Here is a 20001-nt window from a genome sequence, read left to right on the forward strand (position 1 = left end):
TGGAGATATAGAGTATTTAAACTTGAGATGCGCGCTTTGTTGTAAGTTTCTTTGTCCGTGCGAGAATGTCTCAGAAATTCTCAGCAAATTCTTGTCGGAGATGCTAAAAAATATGCATTCTGCATGATGTTTTACTTCCAGAACTCAGAAAGCCAACGTGCCAGTACAAAGCATGTATCAACCTGTACCTCGAGTAATAACCTCGAGGGCAAAATAACGAATTTTTTTTTTTTGATCACGCACTTTCTGATTTTTTTCCACCATTTACGGCAACGAACGGGGTACAGATCTACACGGAGATGTAGATGTTTCCCGTACTTGATCTCCCGTCACCATTACCACTGCACAGCTATGAATACCAAAGGTTCGTCTAAGATCACACTCACGATTACGTGTTCACCATTTTTTTTTTTTCTGGCGCCAACGATACCGGTTGAATCAGCACGTCTTTGCCGTTTTTGCGTCACGAATGAAGTTTGTACGGACACAACAGATATCAAATATGCCACCCGACTACACGCAGCAGTAAACACCGTGCTATTCGTTTCTTCACTGCTGCAATTATTCACGTGGTCCGTCCTCAGCATTCTCTGGTTTCTCATCCGTCTCGCATAATTTGCCCTCAGATGCAGGGGGGACGGTTCAGCGAGCTGCCACCACGCACGTTACCTGTGGGCTTCCCATTTCTGTCTAGGAAGCTTTATTTTTGTGTGGCAGTTTTGTTACTATCACGTACCCTCTTGATGACTACGAGGAAGTTCAAACTACCCTAGAAACATCCTGACAGAACGATATTCTGCTTGAAATGTGAGAAAAATAATGGCCTCACGAACATAAGGAGTGTAGAATGGCTCTAAGCACTATGGGACTTAACATCTGAGGTCATCAGTCCCTTACACTTAGAACTACTTAAACCTAACTAACCTAAGGACATCACACACATCCATGCCCGAGGCAGGATTTGAACCTGCGATCATAACGATCGCGCGGTTCCTGACTGAAGCGCCTAGAACCGCTCGCCACCACGGCCGGCAGGAGTGTAGGAAACCGCGTGGTAAGCAGTCGTACGGTATGTTGCTAATTACTGATCGACTCCTTAGAATCCTCAGTAAATCTTCCTCGAGTACGGCATGGAAAGGATTCTGTCGTAAGCTCATTGACCCGCTCGGACGACAACTTGCACAGGGACTATGTTGGTCACGCGGAAGGCGGCTTAAGAAATTTACAAAATCACAGTGGGGTGGGGGCTGGGCTGACATGTGTAGCGTGGCTTATGGCCGGCGGCCGCCCCGAGGTCCTCTTGTAGCGGGCGCCGCGGCCACCCGCGCATTACGGAAGAAGAGAGCAGGCCCGGCCCGAGATTAGGGGCGCCGAGCGACGCGCGTGGCCGCGATTTATGGTCGCGGATTACACGGTGCCTCGCAGCTGATTTATACTGGCCGGGTACCATCAGCGGCGGCGATACCATCTCATCTGGCGGCGGGGACCCGGCCGCCGGCGCTGGCGCAGGGTCGCAGAACCGCGGCGCAACCACTGCACGGCACAGCCCGCTATCAAAATTTATTAGCGGCCATCGGCGGGCATTAGCGGCGAGATGCGCCCGCACCGATACCCGCGAACGTCGCTCCGGCCGCCTCCAGCCAGGTTCCAGCGGTCACCAGCGACTGCCTCCAATAAATACGTCAAGCGGCGCTTCAGTTCTGTACTACACACGCTGCGACAATGCGCCGTCATCTAGCAGGTCGCTCTGGGCCGCCCAGCAACACAAGCCATTTATCGCTCATCACACTGAGGACGGTTGATGCCAGCACTACATACAGTTTTCTCTAACTTGCGCACATCCCGTTTGTCTCACATCCGAGAACTTCAAATGGCTCTGAGCACTATGCGACTTAACTTCTGAGGTCATCAGTCGCCTAGAACTTAGAACTAATTAAACCTAACTAACCTAAGGACATCACACACATCCATGCCCGAGGCAGGATTCGAACCTGCGACCGTAGCGGTCGCCCGGTTCCAGACTGTAGCGTCTAGAACCGCACGGCCACTCCGGCCGGCCGAGAACTTCAGCCTTAAGTGTATTGCCTCCTAACAATATAGCAAAAATATCTCCAAACACATGAGACTGCGTATCGAGGTTCAGATAATCGGTATTTAGGAATAGGAACTTACACGACAGGTTGCGTATTGGACCTCACCAGCAGAAAATTGTGCTAAAGACGAACACGGCAGTGAGGATATTCTTCCTGTCTGCTCTTGAAACAAAACGAGGCCCCGGGAACACCCTCTGAAATGAGACAATGTTCAGAATAGATTCATGTATCATCTAATGTTCAGAATTGTTGTGCTTTCTACCGAGTCGGATGAGAGGATCACATGTCTTGTCTACACAGTGACAATACACAATGACATCAAGCGCTGTCATCTGTAGGCATTCGTACATTTTAAAAGTATCTTGTACGATCTCGGTGCTCTGGCGACTTGCTTGGACAGAGGCTACGGATTTTTGCAAAGGCTTTCCTAGTAATCACCCAGCTGCAAATGCTTCACGTAATCTTGCCGTTACATGGGCTCGTCGGAGAGTATTACTTGTAATATCAACAAGATGACTGTGGCAGGAATGGATTTCTGTAGCTGTACTACGAAGCGTATCAGACAAGAGAGCGACAGCTAAATGCTTGAGTTGGGCATGATTACCGTTTAATACCAAGTTGGCCGTACCCACGTACTCTTGCGTGTTTACTAGTGGAAGCGATTGCGGAACAGGCAGACTCTTAGGCAACTGGCTCTGTGTTCGTTCCTCGGCCATGCTGACTTCCACCGCGAGATGCTACCCACAGCCCGATGACTTCCCCACGATGCTCTTCCGTAAACCCGCGACGCTGGTGCGTTCCTAGCCAGGCCTTCCGCTCGCTGTACTTCCCGCGGTGTGTGTAAAGTAACGTTCATTTTCACCGGCCGCCGCTCTAACTCCACTTCGTATCGTTTGCGCGGCCTACACTTCCGTCAGAAAGAGCACACTGATGACTCTCTCCGTTCACCAGACTTGGCATTCCCTTCTGGTCTGCGAAATATTACATAATTATAAGCGAAATTACAACAAAAAGAAAGGAACCTTAGGGTTTAACATACCATCTAAGATGAGGTTAATTAGCCTATACGGAAACATCCCTGCAATAGCCCTAAATGGTTACAGGGAAGTGTAAAAGTGGACGATTACACGAGGATTTGAAACGCCGTCCTCCGGTGTCCTACCAATTAGCAGCCTGGTCCATGTAGGTGCTTCTGTCTAGTTACCGATACCATACATGCAAAGAAGGAATAGCTGCTGTAACTGTACGATATTATCAGATGTCCCGGTTAGCCGCAGCCCATGGGGCGGTGGACTTCTGTCTGCGCAATCGCTATTCATGGTGTGTAGCCCAGGGGGTTCCAGCTGTGTTGATACAGTATCTGTTCTTATTTAAGGATGTCCTGTAGTAGGATGTGTCAAGTCGCACTAAAACTTACTCAATACGTAGTGTGGCCTAATAAAACTAGTAACAGAAAAAGGAGATAGCTACTTGGCTTAGATTTATTTACAGAACTGATGACGAAAGAAGTGGCTCACGAAGCATTTATTGGACCGATTCTTGAGTACTGTTCGTCGGTCTCGGAACCTTTCCAGTAGTGAGACCGTTGGAGAGATGCTGATCGTCTCCAATAGCAGACGCTACAAGGGAGGCGCATCAACGGAAAGATTATTGACAAAATTCCGAGTGCGTGCATTCCAAGAAGGGAAGGCCAACATATCCCTTCCTTCTACACACGAAAATGGAGAAATCAGACCTGATACGGAGGCTTTCCTCCTCCACACGAGTGGCGAATAGAATTGGAAAGGGAGCAAAATGATAGTGGTACCAGAAATACCCTTCCTCAAACACAATAAGGTGACTTCCTGAGCGTAGATGCAGACGCAGAACACGCGAAATTTTTCCGCTGGATAAGTATGAGGTGCGACTGCACAATTTCAATCCACTCAGAACTATTCTGACGAGAGATCAGTCTCTTCAGTAATTGGAGTGACTTAACACGCACGTCCACGCTTGAAAGAGAAGTGATTTCAGTGCACTGACTGCTTTCAGTGCATTCATTTCACAATGTATCTTCCCTGGCAGCAATTGGTAGAAAATATTTTATACGATCAGATTAAAAACTTTTATGCTGTCTGTGTAGCAGTGTGTAACGTTTTTCGTGCGCCTGAGAATCGGGACGTTTATTCTGAAGACGGGAAGTGAAATGCAGAGCAAACACAGCTCTCTGCTACCACGTCACCCTCCTCTGTCATTCTAGTCTTCGCCACAGGCTGCGTGATGAAGCGTCAGCCAGACACCGGCGTCGCTACAGCTAGGCCAACTGCACAGCGCCTCCTTCGCGGAACCGACCGGCATCTGACAGGCCGGGCACTTTTTCCGCACATTCGCAATTTTTCAGCCCACTTTCTTTGCGACAGAGAGGCTTCAGCGACGCTGCAGGAGCAATGCACGCTCGAGGTTTCCGATCTCATTGTGCGGCTAATACCGTGAAAGTAGGAAGCGGCTCACAGAATCGGAAGGGGTCTCCGACCTGCCGGCGGCCAGGGAGGCCCAGTTATGCCTAATTATGGCGGCTGCTCGTAAAAAGCGCGCCGCCAACGTGATCTGTGTAATTGCCCACAACGGCCGTGCTCCGCAGCTGATGCCCAAGTCGCCGCTAACGCTGAAAAGGACGTTTCCGGCCATTCTTCCCCCTGTCCGAGCAGTCGCAGGACCATTACTGCTCGTTCCTTAACAGCCACGGCTTTCACGGAATGTTCACAAGTTCGCTGCAACTGTCGAAAACCAAAGTGAAAAAGTCGATAAACTTTGGATTCAGAATGGTGAGTATCACGCATGCGTGTCTGACGAGCAGAAAGAGTGCTACAGCCGAATCACGAACCACCAGTCGGTACGAGCCTTGCTAGCTCAGCTGCGAAATAAATTCGGGATAATTGACGCAGGTCTTTTGTAACTATTATAGCGCCGTTCGCCAGCAGTGGTGCACGAAAATCAGGTTAGTCCCACATATGAGTGAGTAGATACGAAACCAGCGCCTTACCCAATGCCAGTCTTCATCTCACCGGAGTAAATATACAAAACCTACGCATCACATACCTGTAGGAAACAATATTGGATTACACACCATCTGGGAATGTGAAATAAGCTCATTCCGAGGCTGCTGCTACGTGCATAAAACTGTTCTTAGATTGTTGCAGATTGGAAAGCGAGTGATATCGCACGAAGATCAGCTGAGTAACAACGCTTAGAAAAATCAAATGGCTCTGAGCACTGGGGACTTAACATCTGAGGTCATCAGTCCCCTAGAACTTAGAACTAATTAAACCTAACTAACCTAAGGACATCACTCACATCCATGCCCGAGGCAGCATTCGAACCTGCGATCGTACCAGTCGCGCGGTTCCGGGCTGTAGCGCCTAGAACCGCTTGGCCACCGTGGCCGGCAACAACGCTTAGAGCTCGATATGTCTGGAAGAGATACAACAGCGGATGTGTAATGGCTGGTGATGGTGAAACGAACAAGCGCACAAAACGGAAGGGTCTATGTAAGTATTTGTTTTCTAACGCTGTAAGGCCAGTTAAAAGAACTTGTTAGAAATACTAGGAGAGTTACAGGGAATAGGCGTCATTGCAATTCGGCCGTTTACCTCTGAACGGATAACGAAACTAAGATGAAGTTACGCGGTATTCAATTATTTATCAAAGACCAAGACTCGAATCCAAGTACCAGCTTGTCCCAGCAAGTTGCACGGCTGATGCAAATGTCCAGTTGTCGACACTTCAAGAAGAAGTTCCTTCCACCTCGATATCATCAGAGACAGAGAGCAATCTGTGATTGTCAAGGAAATAGGCCGTGTCCTTTTCCACATGAGCTATCCCGACTGGAAACTTGGCGGCAGTCCGTACGGCGCAGAGCGCTGTCCGGGAAAGCAGGTAACCAGGTTCGAGTCACGGTCTTGCACGCAGATTTGCCACACACAGCGCAGACTTGGCCAGGAGGCGCGGGAGGCACGGCAGCTATTGGGAGCACGCGCGGCGGCGGGCGGATGGGGTGACGTCACGGCGCGTCAGCTGCCATTAGGCGGGCGCGGCTTCCGCTTGGCCCAGCTTGGGGCGGCCGCGCTGCAGCGCACATGCTCGGCTGCCTCCTCCTCTCCACAGAACCACCGCGCTTGCTGCATCTGACGTCGCCACTGTGTAGTCACAGCCATAGGAGTGAGAGGGAACCTACGTCCCGCTACCACACGTACCGAACGACAAGAACGCAATATTTCGGTTTAAGATCGTCAGACACGGAGCACAACCTCGAATTGGACAGAGATCGGGGAGGAAATCAGCCGTGTGTTGTTGTCAAAGGAACGGTACCACTATTTGGCTTACACGATGGAGGGGAACCGTGGAACACTGGGATCTGAGTGACTCGACCAGTGCACCCCTGAACGCGGCTCCTCTGTGTCACCACTGCGTCGCCCCTGTCGTTTTGTATCGTACGTTGCAGCCACGACCGAATGGGCCGTTGACTCCAGTCAGACACCTTTCGTGGCCGTAGATGTCAACGCACGCAAGTGCGAGAGACTCGATCTGTAGGAAGCTGGTTCGAATCCTCGTGGCGGAAGCAATTTTATCAGCAGTATCCGGTCGGCAAGGCGAGGGACTCGGTTTGGTGCAGTTCTTCATCAGCAGACTTTGCGCAAGGGTCCTGGTGTGGGTCTGGAACCTCTGCGCAGTGTGTTATGGGGTCAGGGCCTCTGTCACAATTTAACTAGTGTTCCTTTCCTTTTATTTCTCAGATATTCAAGTCACACTTAACTGATAGGTCAAAGGAAGGCATCAGCGAACCATCTTACAGTAGGCCTACCCAGATGATATTATTGAGTACAATGATTCAGACACTTATTCGAATTGCAGAAAATTTTGGACCTGAGTTATTATACACCGTCATATATAGTAAAACGTTTTCACGTAACCAGTCAGTCTAATAAAATGAGTTATTCTGTTGTCCAGCCAAAAGGACATAGCTCTCGGTTCATCTCAAGCTGAACGAGACGAGTATCATATGTTCCTCTCGAACGGTGGACGAGGCTCCAAACTGCTCACGGCTGAACGCACTCTTAAGCCTACTAGTATTCATAGACCCACTACCAGATTCTTTACTGCCCTCATTATTTATGTTACTTGAGGAACAGGATTATGATTTTGTATAGTATAATTACGTAAGTGGTGAAGAGAAAATTTCACTCAGCAACTCTTCACTTATTGTATGACTTCTAAAGAACTGCGAAATGGTGGCGCGCAGGATTAGCCAAGCGGTCTGAGGCGCTGCAGTCATGATGGACTGTGCGGCTGGTCCCGGCGGAGCTCCGAGTCCTCCCTCGGGCTTGGATGTGTCTGGTTGTCCTTAGGATAATTTAGGCTAAGTAGTGTGTAAGCTTAGGGACTGATGACCTTAGCAGTTAAGTCCCATAAGATTTCACACACATTTGAACTTTTTTCTTTGCGAAATGGTGTTAATCATTCCTGATCCAGCTGAGATTCTCTCCTGAAACAATACAACTCGCGTGGCTCGAAATGGTCATATGAAAGAGAGAAGACCGAGTTAAACTTTCAGTCAATGACGGGGACATGTGTTATGTGGAACGGAATCACCCGCTTCCTTTCAAAGGAACAATTTCGTCATTCGCCTCAACAGATGGAGAGGAAACAACAGGAACCAAAATCTGGATTCTGAAGCGCCTTCCTCCCATCGCCAGCCGCTGGCGCTACATTTCGTCGCGCAGTGCGTGGCATAGGGTGCTCCAGTGCGCATGCGCTGCGCCGGCACTCGGCTCTTAATGCGCCATTGTGTTATGCGGCGGCGGGTGGCGCAACAGCAGAGCACAGCCGGCTGGCTGTCAACGCGCTCATTGTCTGCCGGCCGGGCGGCCTGCCGCGCGCTGCTCTGGTCTCGTCTCCGGAGCGGTAGGGCCGGCCTTGACACGGCTAATGAGCGGGGGAACTGCGCCACTCGGTCTGCGGCAGCCGTGAGAATGGGCCCACCGAACGCCATCTCCCTCACGCGACACAACACTAACTCTGCCAACACTCTCGCCTGCGTTTGTGCAGCCGCCAGTGCTAAGCGTGAACACCTGCCACGTGGATGGATTCAACAACATCGCCAAGGAACGGTTGGCGATTCTCTGCGCAAGTTTCAGCCGCTGTTTCTGAAACGTCTCAGCGAGTGGTATGCATGTCAGGAACGTTGCAGTGTGATCGGTAGTTAAGTGCTAAAAAGCCAGGCACGTACTACCCATAAGTTGAAAGACGTAGCTTGCAACATAGATTCTATCCAAGATCCGCGTGCATTTGGCATACGAAACGTTTAAGAGGAACGAACTACAAACACAGGAACGTTATAGGAGGTGCTTAGATCTTCTGGCCATCACTTGCAAAAAACAAGAATGTTTCCGAAACATACGTAGCGTAATATCTCAGACTTCATTACAAAGTAAAGTGGGGCACGTAGGTGGTGCAATCTCCAAGCAATCGACTTTCGATAAACATTTAATGGAGAATTCTGTGGGGCGAAGAAAATCACAAAAATATATTTCATTTAAGATTGTTATCTGTGATTGCTATTTCTTTCCCCTCTGGCAATGTTTGTTTATGAGTAGACAAAATCAAGCTTCTACACTGGACATATCCAGGTTTGTCAACATCTTGCCCAGCACAATCATTCTGCAAATAGTATAGAACAGAACCTCTAAATACTTCATCACACTAACAAAGTCATGATACCGGACCATGAAGAAACTTAAATTTTTATCAATAAAAATACAGCATCTGGCTACCCATTAAATGAGGAAACTGAATTGAGAAGCAAATTTTTCCTTCAGAATTTCGAAAACTTACCAGTTCAAAACAGCTAATAAGTCAACCATCCCCCACCTCATCAATACACCCCCCTCCCTCTTTTACCCTCTTTCATAACTAAACTGATGTCAATGTAAATATTCTACCACCGCTTAAATCCTGTACCATACGTCTAAATGATCAAGCCTTCTACTGTTAAAATAAATCAGTACCTCTATACATATTACCTGATATAAGCAGAATCTGATTTAAGTAACATTCCACATCATGTTAATCGAAGAAAAGAAATATTCAGCAGTTCATTTTAAGTTTTTATCTTGTTTTTTTTTTTTTTTTTTTTTTACTGTAAAGTTCACGACCATACAGACACATGCAGGTCTCTGCAAACACTAAACTTATTTTATTTCACTTCTGGGCATTCATATTAATGGCAGTTTTGGTTATAGTATTTGCCCTTACAATGACTGTATTATACGTTAACGAAAAATTCAAGTAAGACACTAGATCATTTGAAGTTGGTTCTTGTAGTATTTTGTTCACTTCTTTCATTTTTGGGCATTCATGTTAATGCCACTTTTGACTAAAGCATCTGTCCATACATCGATTTAATTCCATGCAAACAAAAACAAAGTCTCTGTGCAAATTATGTAATATCTTCATATGACGATCATTGTAACAAGCAACAGCTGCACAGGACATGCTGGATGCTGGCGAGATTTCGTATCTACGGTATATATATTTATGGTAGGTAATGAAAACCTCGTAACTCCATCTGCCTGTGAAAACTCGTAATTCCAGTAACTCGATAATTAAAGACAGATTTGAAAGTGAATTGACTTCTCTAACCTGCCAGTAATTAGGCTTCTACCACACAATTACAGCAACTTTCTGCATAACTTTATATTATTTCTAAAAAAAATTGCTTCACCTGCAAAATTTAACAAAATAGAGTTACGAGGTTTTCGTTGCCTACGCAGTGGAAACTGATAAGACAGATATTAACAACAAAGCCACCCACACTGTAGAAAGCCAAACATTTAGCTGCTCACGGGCATTGATAAATATCAACGGGGGCAATTGAAAACGTGTGCCCCGACCGGGACTCGAACCCAGGATCTCCTGCTTCCACGGCAGACGCTCTATCCGAATGAGCCATCGAGGAGACAGAGGAAAGTGAGACTGCAGGGCCTTATTTCTGACACGCTCCCCGTGAGACCCACACTTCCAACTCACAGGCCACACACTACATTTTGCAGTGCCCCTGCCCACTATACTCATTACTCGCGGCAGTCAGTCTACCGATTCACGTAAAAGTCTTCATATATTACGTAGTGAGTCGCGGCATCTTCACTGCCCAAGTTCTAACAAAGAGGCCCTACGTTATGGGGTAAATCAAATCGACGACACCTCATTGTCAAATACTAACTGCCATGTGCTCGATGGACTTAAGTTAATCGGCCAGTGTGAAAGTCAACATGTCCATTTATTAAGGACCAAGGACGCTCCGGTATTACATGTAACGAGCTGGCGGACCACCTGTCGAAACAAAGTGTTATTGATGGCCAACCTTACTACGGTTGTCTTCCACATACAGATTTTATTGTCGGCGTAAAGAAACACGTTCTTCAAGAATGACGTGACAGATCTCACAGCAGTCCAGAGGAAGACATTAAGCTGCATTCAGCAAAAAGTCTAGTTCTCGCAAATCAGTTTCTTTCGACGTCATAGAACTACTCGAACGCGCATCCGGCTGAGTCACGGCTTCTATTCTTCACATCTTCATAGCATGAAAGTTAAGTCACCTCTGCACTGCAAAGTCCACCCATCTGAGATGCAGACCTCAACCACATGATAGGGTGTTACTGCAGCAAGTTTCTCAGGGCCTTGATCAGAGATGGAATTCCCCACCCTACATCGAAGTCGGACCTGCTTCGGGAGATGTTCGCAACGAACTATGTCACTATTGTCATGTTTCTACAAGAAGCGGATATTCATTTATAAGTCAGATACAAAGGATCCGACGTGAGATGTTGTTATATCCGAACTGAGTTGGATGTATAAGTGTACAAAGTGTACCGTGAATTTTAATCGGTCTTAATGTAATTTCCAATGTCTATGTTGTATATACGGTATATTATACCAAATCTGTAATTTGTCACTTCTCTGGGTAAATGATTAACACCAAAGGACAGCAGAAAAAAAATTTAGAAGTTGAAAAGACAAACGCCCCTGTGGTTATTCAGAAAAGAACAACGGAAGGATTACTCCCCCAACAAGAGCACGCGATGCGCCTCTCATCTGCATCTCTGCAAGTCGCCTTACGCTATGTGGTGGAGGATAGCCTGTCAACCAGAGCCAGTTCGCACATTTTCTGTTCCAGCAGCGTATGGTTCGCTGCAAGAACGATTCTGGTAAGCGCCTGTGTGGGCTCGAATCTCTCTAATTTTATCTTGGTGGCCTTTTCGCTAGATACGCGGAGGCCCTTCTAGGAACGTACGTCCTCGGAACTTTAACAGCGGACCATATCGCGATGCAAAACGCCTGCCTTGCAGCGTCTTCTACTGGAGTTGGCTGGGCACCTCCGTAACGCTTTACGATTACTTAATGAACCTATCACGAAACGTGCCGCTCTCCCTTCAGCTTACACGCATAATCGTAATTTTATATTCGTCTAATGTCTCGGCAAATAGAAGGTCTCTCGATCGTGTCTCATCTCGTTCGAGCAGAAGTCATGTATCTTTAACATCGTCCAATACATTCGAATTCTGGAGTATTTTAAAATGCCACAGCCGGTCGCACTTGACAGCGGTAAGTAACTGAAGTGGCTTTGGTAGTCCGACACCCTATTTTTACAATACAATCTAAAATTGCCCTGTCCCAGCTTACGTTTATGGCGCTACAGCTTCTCAGCGAGGAAGGCAGAATTGCTCGAAGGTTGGGCCAGTGTGTTAACTTCAGAACAAGACATGTCGTCTTACGTGATACGCCCCACGCGCCCTGACCTGCAGCACACGTACGCCTGCCCGCAGTAGACGGCGATTGGCGGCTCCCGAGCGCGCTAAGCGCTGCGCGCTGCACGCTACACGGTGCTCAGCACGCGCGCTGCAAATGACGCCGGCGCATCTTCCGACAAGCGAGCGCACGCCCTTCTTAATCCCTCAGCCAACAGCGGCGGCGCGCTCTGCATAAATTATCCGCTCCCGGCAGACATTATCGTATTCGGCATTCACACTCTGTTGTAATGGCCAGCCTGGGACGAGAATTTATAACGAGACTTGCCGCTCGGATGCGCCCTGGCGCATCGCCCATTCGTGAAAGCTCTGCGCCAGAATTCCTAAGTCTGTTACCGGCGGAAGCCTGGGAAGGCAGCGAACACGCGGCCCGCGGTGGCGACGGGCTGGCACTCCTAATCGCGCCCATCACCAGCGCCTCGGCGGCCACCACACGTCCCGTCCGTCACATCACAGGCTGTTAACTCTCAGCCCGCTCCCAGGTAATATCAAATGTTGGCTTTTGAACCACAAGGCAATGTCGAAGCATGCGTAACGCTGCCATAAAATCTGACCGGCATACTCGAAAACCGTGTTCCGCCATCACATCTTCTGACTCACGGGCGGTCCTTGTATTCAAGCGCGCGGTCCTTGTATTCAAGCGGCTAATACTCCGAGGAAATTCGTTTGTCTCAGCGTTCACATGCAAATGGCTAAGGCTGTCGACGTCCGATGCATTTGCTTACCGACACTTGTTAGCCTTAAAAATTTTCTTGTGACGACCACAAGTGTTCAGAACAAACCACATCAGCAGAGTAACTGGCTACAGCGTAATAACGTACACGGCATATAAGTCAAAAAAGCACTACAATGTCCCACTACATCTTCTCTTCACCACGGTGCTACTATGACCCAGGTCAGCCAAACATCCTCGGTTAGTAGTGAGTAGCGATTAGCGTGATGCCGTCACGGTCTTCCAGTCGCACAGCGTTCTGGCTTTGTTGCTCAGCGAGCAGTGGCTTTGTAACAGCAATAAGTATTCCTCTTAACGTGCTCCACCGAGCATATCCCCGAACCTTTCATCAATTTCCCGATGTACCTTTTGGCAGTTTAGAATTGATGCTCCTTGTTTCACTGCCCGATAAACTAATGCTTTAGGCCAGGTAACGGTCGATTCACTAAGTCACTAGTTACTGAGTACCGATGTCTTAAGTTGACATTTTTACGCTCTAATTTAACAAATAACACTTACAATGAAATGACAATTTAAATTACACACAGTAGAAATGGAAAGCAAACTGACGAAATACCGAATCTGCAGATTTACTTTTTACGAAAAGGAATTACCTTTATAAGAATTATATCTCGTGAGGAAACTCAGGAGACGGAATATCGGGAATACATTTCATATTTTTTCAAATTTTTTGGACTGAGTTAATATGGAAGAACAAACAATTAAAATGCAGGGTTATTCTAAATTACAAAACATACTTCAGCTGTTAAGTTCTTAACACCACTACTTATGTATTATTGCACCAATAAAAGAATGCACGACACCCAAAAAACCTCTTCCAGAGGGAAACATAGTCTAAAATAATTATCTTCTTTAGCAAACTGTTAGAACAGCTTTCAAGTTCAAATTACCAGTACTTGCAAACGAAAAAAACTACGATAATGTTTCCATATAAAAACGATGATTACATAAGTAATGAATTAGTTCGTAGGAAATACCGCCGTCTGATACGTTTTATCATAAATGTTATACTTTTCAATTCGCTTACGGACGTCAAAATATAAGCACCTAGCTTATACCGGTGGTTTTCTGCGATCGTGTGACGTGTCATCTCAACAAGACAGAAGCGTTTTGGGTGTGTTAGTGAACAGACGTGAATGTAATGTACAGCGTATGAGCAGCCGTGTAGTAGTTAGACTACCAGTAAATGAATGAAGATCTGCAACAGGATTTTACGGCCAGTGTTTTTATTTCACATAAAGCAGAATCTACTAAACATTATCTACACAGAATTGTTGATGCTAGGAAAATTCACAGTTCAGTTTCAACGTTGAAAAGATCAACAAAACACGTAATAAGTGAAGTTTCATTTGAAACCTTTACTCATTCACGTATAATGTGAAGGCATGTACACACTCTAGGCGAGGATGTCGAATGTCGTTCCAAACCTCAATGGCCAGAAACTGCCACAAACAGTTTTCCGAACTTTGCGTCTGTCACAATCATTTTGTGATGTCTGTAGGTCACCGTCTTCTTAGATCAAGGAGTTCCTCGAAACAATTGCTGGAATCCAAATTAACGGAAGGCTGCTGTACTCTCGAATAATTCGATAGGTGTGTAATGGAGTTTGAAAGGAGTCTATTTAATTTCTCTTTCTCGTGTTTAATTTCGTATCATCATTCACGTCATTTCATTACAAATGTATGAAATATTGGTTTGGTTACTTCTGCCTTTCTGGATTCGTAAAGATATCGAGCAGTTTCTAGTTCATATCTTTGTGAAAGTTAATCACTCAGAAGGCAGATTTCCAGAAAGGAAGATCGACCATCTCGAGAACAGTAACTGGAGAGGCTCGTGTAGTAAGGAGGATTTTCATAAAGACTTCGGTCATGCGCAGGGTCTTCTCATTTGCTCGGGTACAGTCCACAGGATTTTAGCGGGCCGCCCAAGGAGCAGCGCAGCTCGCAAACACTGAGTGCGTTCCGCGCCTCGGACACCGGCCGGCCCGCCAGTGTGAGCGGACCCAACGCGAAGGCGCTGAGACACAAGGCGGCGCTGAACATTCCGGCTGACCCCGGGACGCGAGAAACGCGGGTAGCGCACGCCGGCCGTGTGCGGACACGCGGAGCGCGCGCCGCTTATTGAAACAAATGGCCCGTGAAATCGCCTCCCTGTTTATACAGGCGACCTCCCGCCCGCCCGGACAGGTTTCGGCACCCGGCGCGTTCCAGCCACGCGCGACTCCAGGAATAGAACAGATCCCGGCCAGATCTGGAGTGCGACAGGCCGGCACTCCCTCTCTCCGCGGAAAGTGCGGCCGCCTCAAACATCGCAGCAGGCACCCAAGATAAAAGTCTTCGTATTACGTCAGCACATACTTCAAAACCAGCACTGCTTAATACGCAGTGCGCCGCACATTGCATTACGTAGTTTAATTATTCACCATCAAACTCAACAGGTGCACGAGGCGAGAAGATGCAGCAACACGCGAGACACTTGGATTCTTAAGATCTCACTCTCTGAGATACTGTGCGGCTGGTCCCGGTGGAGGCTCGAGTCCTCCCTCGGTCATGGGTGTGTGTGTTTGTCCTTAGGATAATTTAGGTTAAGTAGAGTGTAAACTTAGGGACTGATGACCTTTTAAGTCCCATACGATTTCACACACTTTTTTTTCTCTGAGATACGATACCGTTTCAGAACACGGTTCAGATCCTTTAAGTAGAAAAGGGCGAGTTCATATAATGAAGTTTGTTCGCAACAAACTTTCATCCTTCCTCTTACAAATGAGTTATTGAAGGTGAAACTGTCGCTTTTGGGCGCAATAACTTCAGACCATTACCAAGGACAGTTTCAAGACAAAATGTCAGTCTTTAATGAAAAGCAACTACTTCCATGATTAAGAGACTAAATTTTAAACACACGCGTTTACCACAACACACTCGAAGACGATCAAGAGTGAAGGCATATATATATATATATATATATATATATATATACGTGATAACAGAAGCAAAAGCGTCCTAGTATAGTGTGCATGCTTTCTCAAAACCGCACTTTGAGAGATAATTGTGAATGTCTGATTACGAAGTATTGTCTCAGTTAGTACAAATATATTTTTAACATTAACTTTTCGATTACTTCCCATCTTACTGAGCTCAAATGTCACCCATTACCAAGGGCTAGATACCTGGTTAGATACTGGCACATTTTGCTGATGTACATCAACTTTTAAAACCCAATATGCACCGTAACTGATAGTTGAAGCAGGATTTGAACCTTGGCCTTCAAGATCGCCTGGTCTCAATCCTCTGCATTTTTCTGCTGGAGAGAATTAACACACTGCAGAGAAAAGTGCAGCGTCGCATCCAAGTGTGAGGGCGACACATGGAACGCCTCCTTTAACAGGTACGAGACTGGTGAAATTTGGGCCCAATCTGAAGGGAACTATAACGGAAAGTATATGTTTGAGATACGTTTGTACTGATAGGACAATCATATCTATTTAAGTCGGCACTGGCTCGTAAACAAATATTCTCTAGTTTCTGTACACACATGTGCTGAAACGTTTTTGCTCTTATTGTTGTACACTTTCACTCAGTTTTCGGTATTAATTATGATACAACCTCTACGGTCCCAGCAAAGAGTTTAATGTCTCACTGACGCTACATAGTGGGCACCGAGGCAATACATCGGTGGTTCCAGGAGGGCTAAACGTTTCATTAAAGGAAGAAAAATAAATCTTGTGGTTTAACTTCATGTCAGCAACACTAAATAGAGATGTAGCACAACGCAGATGGATGGGGAAGATATTTGACACTACTGTTTTCAAAGGCACGATCCAGACACTTGCCTTACGTGATTTGGAAACCACGGATTGTCGAAATGGGACTTGAACTACCATCCCCCAGGAATTGAGTCCAGTGTGCTAACACTGCAACACCCTTCCCGGTTATCGGAAGGGCGGTGTTGGGAGTCACAAGTCGGCGTCCGGATTGAAATATTCATAGAAACGGTCCTGAGTCAGCGGCTTAAGAATGAGGTTGCTAATTCAAAATTACGGGGTTCGATTTCTAATAGAGCCTTAAGTATTCTCTACCAGTCAATACGACAACGTTTTGTGTAACAAAAACTGCCAAGTTACGCCGTTGAAACCAGCTCGCCAGCGGATGATTGCCAGAAGCCGCTAATCGCAGCCAGAGGCGGGCCCGGCGACTACCTGGCGGCGAGCGGCGATGACGCGCCGATAGCAGACCAGAGACAATGGCGGCGCTTAATGAGCCAGCCTGCAGCGCCGTCATTAAATATAATAACCGGTGCGCCCTCCCGCGCCGTCCCGTGCCCTCCCGATAATTAAGTTACAAGTCCCAGTCTGACACCGGCACAAACATTCCATTATGTTCCGCGCAGGCGCAGCACGACCGCGCGCCGTATGTAGATGGACCGCCGGCCAATTACGTCCGATGGCCGCCCTGCCCCTGCCTAATGCCACCTGCGATATTGAATCGGCGCAATACCGCTTACACTTTTAATTACGAGCGTGTATCTTTTACAGCATCATTAGAGGGCGGTGTCGTTCTCGACAAGAAAATACAACGCCACTGTCAGCCCCTCGGCAGTTATGACCGCCGCGGTAATGCCGAAGCGAACATTATGAGCGGCGGTGTACCTCGTACCAGCCATTACGAGCACTTCTCTGTAAGTGGAACACTGCACTTACCGCCCAGGCCTCTTGTGCGGATATTAATTTTGTTACTAGCGTTATATTAAACACTTGAGCCGAGGTAAGGTACTATTGGAAACTTCCAGTTGACGCAATAAAAGGGTCTGATACGACGTAGAATGTTGACGTCAAACATGTAAGGCGTGAATTGTGTGTGAGAGAGAATCTCTTGTAGAACGCTGACGGACTTCATCAGAATTGTTACAACTGATGGAGCACCAAGGGAATGTCCTCTCTGAGAAAGGCGCCTTCGTCCTACTTGTCCACTACATCTAGGGACTTGTGTCGTAGTGCACCTCCGCTAACGTCCTTCGCTACAATCGCAAACGACAGGCGTAGCTTGGGAGTGACAGTTGCATCAGCTTACAAGAAAGTTATGTGTAGAACAAAGAACTTTCACAAGCTTTACTGTTTCCTGTAAAAATATCGCAAATACTACATCCACCATAGATTTCAACGTTCTGCGGGGTGCTTCCGTGTTAACTGTTTGGTAATGCTGTCTACTGACGCAGATGTCTTGGGTTCGACTCCGTGTGACCACCTTGCCTATTTCTGCGGCAGGAAGACTGGAACCAGTGCTGCGCTATTTCATCAGTCCGAATGAAAAGATAGTTGAGTAAACAAGCACTGAAATTGATGCACAATCCCTTGAAACGGCGTGAAATCGAAAGGCATCAGTGTGGAAGCCACACGACAGCTGTTTATTGTTTACCACCACCTAACATTACGTCAGGCATTTGTAACGTGTGCTCTTCATCATTATCTTTCAGCCAGACCGCTTGCAACGTACTGGAAGATTAAAACCGTATACCGGGCCAACGCTCGAACCCAGAACGTTGCCTTTCGGTGTCGATGTTCTTAGCGCTGAAGGTATCCAGGCACGACCCACGACCTGCCCTGCCTTTCAATATTAACTCTCGCATACCTTGTGGGATTTATCCTCCCACTGCGCTACGCAGTGAAAGATTCATTCCCGTACCTGCTTACTAACGTGACACTATTTTGATGTTTTTTAAGTTGCGACTGGCTGCAGACAATTTTACTGCTGCTGTACTTCATGTTTACAAAAAATTCCGAACCACAGATAACAGGGTTGAATTATCGCTTTACCACAAATATAATTAAAATCCTCAAAAAGTACCAGTGTGATCAAACGTACAGAATTGATTGAATTTCACATTTTCTGTGGGTAAAAAAAAGACTAGCGTACTAAAGCGATGTTTGCAGTGCTTCAGAATGATCTCGACATTGGGTATGCGTGGAAAAAAAAGTGTGTGAAACATTATGGGACTTAACTGGTAAGGTCTTCAGTCCGTAAGCTTACACACTACTTAATCTAAATTATCCTAAGGACAAACACACACACCCATGCCCGAGGGAGGACTGGAACCTCCGCCGGGACCAGCCGCAGAGTCCATGACTGCAGCGCCCCAAGACCGCTCGGCTAATCCCGCGCGGCCGGGTATGCGTGCAGTGGGGCTTCCTTCTAGTAGTATGTAAGGAGTTTTCAAATGCAAAGGCACGAAACGTCGTACCAAGCAAACCGGTTGAAACTGCAAATGCCGCTTTGGGGTAACATCTAGACATGCGAGATTAGTGACCGGCGTCGTCACTTCCCCCTGAAAAGTTCAAAGCTGTGCCCACAGCAAGCAAGGTGATGGTCACCGTCTTTTTCGACGTCCGAGGTCCAATACTCATCAACTTCCTCGAACACGGAAAGACCATTAACATGACGTGCACTGTGAGACACTACACAGCCTATGCAAGTCCGTCAAGAGGAAACGGCCTGGGCTGCTCTCGGAGGGAGTGATTCTGCTCCACGATAAGGCGCGTCGACACACGTCCGAGGCCACACAAAGTGTTCAAGTGGAAGCAGCTTGAACATCCGTTCCACAGTCCCGCCACTGCCGTGTTTGGTTCGCTAAAAGAAGATGTCAAGGGGAAACGCTTCAACTGGTACGACGAACTAAAGGACACAGGAATTCTGGAAACAGGGAATCCTTCGGCTCGTGAAACACTAACATAGTTGGATTCAGGATTCTGGTGATTACTTTTGAATAAAGACTTGAATTATTCCCACAGTGTTGCTTCGCACCTATTATTTAGAATACCTCTCATACATGGTGTCCCTAATACTTCACACACTCTTCGAGACGTCGAAGAATGCTGTTTGGCTAGTGACTGTAGGCTAGGTGCAAGTATTTTTCTGAACGGACAACAAGCGACACACAAAATCAAACGATCTACGTCAGTTTTTTAGAGGAATTCTAGAGACCTTGGAAAGAGCAATACAGTGATGTGATTTATTATAGCTTGTAAGAAAACTTCTCCCAGAAGTTCCAAGGAATATACTTAACGCCAAGGTCAGTATTTTCGGTACTGTGTAGGCTCGCCCGGCCTGTCAGCAGACATCGGGTAACGGTCCGGCACCTGTGCCGCGAAGGTAATCTCCTCTTTCGTTTCTACCATTTTTTTGCCAAAACATTCACTGGAAGTGGAAAAGGAGCCATATCACTGTGCAATCCTTTTTCAGAGTTCTCGAAATCCATCAAAATTCAATAATTCCATTAAAATAGGTTTTTAGTACGAGGGTTGGCCAGAAAGAAATGCACTACAGCATTTTTTCTTCAACAA

At 47.0% G+C, this 20001-nt stretch overlaps 1 non-coding gene across 1 annotated transcript; it reads right to left on the reverse strand.

Annotated features, from left to right (window-relative positions):
• Window positions 1-10012: 10012 nt before the first annotated feature.
• On the reverse strand, window positions 10013-10086 carry Trnap-ugg (transfer RNA proline (anticodon UGG)). The gene has a single exon. It is a non-coding gene; the product is annotated as a tRNA-Pro (tRNA).
• Between the last annotated feature and the right edge of the window lie 9915 nt (window positions 10087-20001).

This window comes from Schistocerca gregaria, chromosome 1 (assembly GCF_023897955.1).
Source record: "Schistocerca gregaria isolate iqSchGreg1 chromosome 1, iqSchGreg1.2, whole genome shotgun sequence".
In the NCBI taxonomy this organism is placed as follows: domain Eukaryota; kingdom Metazoa; phylum Arthropoda; class Insecta; order Orthoptera; family Acrididae; genus Schistocerca; species Schistocerca gregaria.